Source organism: Cynoglossus semilaevis, chromosome 9, assembly GCF_000523025.1.
Source record: "Cynoglossus semilaevis isolate Cse_v1.0 chromosome 9, Cse_v1.0, whole genome shotgun sequence".
In the NCBI taxonomy this organism is placed as follows: Eukaryota; Metazoa; Chordata; class Actinopteri; order Pleuronectiformes; family Cynoglossidae; genus Cynoglossus; species Cynoglossus semilaevis.
Genome location: NC_024315.1, coordinates 16,969,663 through 16,972,065, shown reverse-complemented (window position 1 = coordinate 16,972,065; position 2,403 = coordinate 16,969,663). Strand labels below are relative to the sequence as shown.

The following is a 2,403-nucleotide window of genomic DNA, read 5'->3' as shown; positions in this document are numbered from 1 at the left end:
GTATATATATATATATATATATATATATATATATATAATGGCATGCTGTTCAGGAAAAATTAATCCTTGAATATATATACAGAAAGTCTGGACATATGACTGACCACAGTGCCCCAGAGCTACGCCTGCTACCACCTGCCAGGCGGTACCAGCCCCTGTATACAATCTTCGCCACAGAGTCATGTTGTATTAATAACCTGTATTATCAGGGTTAAATGTGAATATTAATCACATAATGATGCAGTACAGAAGTTTGTTATTGGAAGAAAGGTCATATTCTCTACTTTGGCAGCGCTGCCAAGATAGATAGATAGATAGATAGATAGATAGATATGACATATATACAGTATATATACCTGAAATAACAATTAACTAAAAAACTATTTTAAAAATACAATGGTGAAACAACTGGTAGGCATTTTGTATTTAAATTATTTATTTTTGTAGATTTTCACCAATGAGCTTTTCTGTTACAATCGTCAAAGCACGCTTTTTTTTTATCAAAGTAACAGTTCTGAGACTAAACCAAATAAAAAATAATAATAATGTGAATGTCAGCGGTCAACTGTAGGGGGCGCGCTGATATTGGAACGTTTGTATAACGAAAAGTAGGAAAACGTGTACGGTCCTTATTTCCGGTTGCGGAGTGTTAGCGGTTTGGGCTTCCAGTTAGCGTTCAAGTCAAAAACCTGGGCACTGTGGTTACGTCTTATTGTTTTGAATGGTAGGTTTGAAAAAAACAAAAACAAACAACAATTGTGGGTTGTATTTTGTTTGAAATGGTAGTCGTTCGGTCTAGACCGTTAGTCTAATTTACGCTAGCATATGTGTCTCGGCAGCTAACGTTTTTGTCGGAAGTTAAAATGATTCGTCCTAAATAGTGAATATAGAGTTGTCGTGGTAAATAAGAAATTGGCCTTTGACAGGAGTTTGAGTTAGGCTGATACACCTTTTTGAAAATATGAAATTAACTTGCAAATATTGCTTTTCTGTACAGAAACCCATCCTACTGCAGGGCATGAACGGTCCACCACAACGGAGAAGGAGACCATAAAAAATCCAGTGAGTGACACGAAATGATTGCACTTAACAAGTGCCACCAATGACTATAGGATAGTAATAAGTTTGACGACAAGAATATAGAATGTCCACGTGGAGCTACAAATGGCAATACGACTCTGCTAGTTGAGTAGCAGAGTAATTCTCTGCTAGTTTTGACTTGCAATTGTTTTACAAACCTAAGGCTATATGCTCCGTAGTTTGAAAATCATACTGTAATGAAAATCATACTGTAATCATGAAAGGGGGACACGACTAAGGCCAGTAGAATTGATGTATTTTCATTCAGATTAAAAGGAAAGTAGTGCAACATAGATTTCTTTGTTGCCTTTATGTATTATATACAGTGTCTCCCTACACAGGTGGCCAACATGTGGTACTCAGTACCTGCAACGGACACACGGGAGCTGTGAGGTGCATCGACCGTGACTGTATCCTTTGATGCCATTTAGCTCGGTATGCTGCCGTGTCTTCACCAGGGATGTCATAAGTTGATATCACTAATAATTAATATGAAGGCCCCTAACATTTAGTAGCATCAGAAAATATAACAAATGTGAAGGTGAACTCAAACAATAAACAAGGGAAGACTGGCATACTGCAACAATGTTATGACATTAAAAGTTATGTTATCGTGCAACAGCACAGTGTTGTGAAACCAATAAAAGCATAATTGTAATATTGTGATTAATTGTATGACAAATTGTCTGAGTAAATGTGTAATCATGACACAGTTGACCCTAGTGTACGCTCATGAATTGCTGCCACGACACATGTTACGTTCCATAACTGGCTCTTCACAGGGGACACCAAAAATGTTTTGACAGGATTAGCTGACAACGGCTGTGGACTGTGAGAGAAAAGAAAATGCATGTGATAGATATATAGAAGTTTCTGAATTCCTCTGGAGTTCCAGCAGCAGTACAGCACCAAAACAACAATAAAACACACACAAATAGGTAAAATACAAACATGAGTAGCAGCACACTCTCAATGAATATGGGAAATCTGACCAGTGGATATTAGTGGTTTAGTCTGTTGGTAAAAGTAGATAGATAGATTGTTAGTAGATTAGTAGGTAATTATTGTTGCGGTGTGTGGTGTTGTTGATTGCAATCTCAATATATAGTATTATATTTTTGTTATACTATTGGTATTCTAAATTAAGTTGGTATGTGTATGTATAGTAAAGTATACCACATTATACCTATATGTATATATAAGCAGAACTAGTATAATTATGTGTAAGAATGTTATGTGAACTAGTATATAAAATAAATATACAATATATGGAATATATGCACAAATGTACCTAAATGTATTTTGTATAATTTCCTGTGAAGT

General features: G+C 35.7%; 1 long non-coding RNA gene across 1 annotated transcript; it reads left to right on the top strand.

The window, feature by feature from the left end:
• Positions 1-569: 569 nt before the first annotated feature.
• Positions 570-1,755, top strand: LOC107989013 (uncharacterized). Its single transcript, XR_003050607.1, has 3 exons — positions 570-724; positions 998-1,062; positions 1,422-1,755. It is a non-coding gene; the product is annotated as an uncharacterized LOC107989013 (long non-coding RNA).
• Positions 1,756-2,403: the final 648 nt, after the last annotated feature.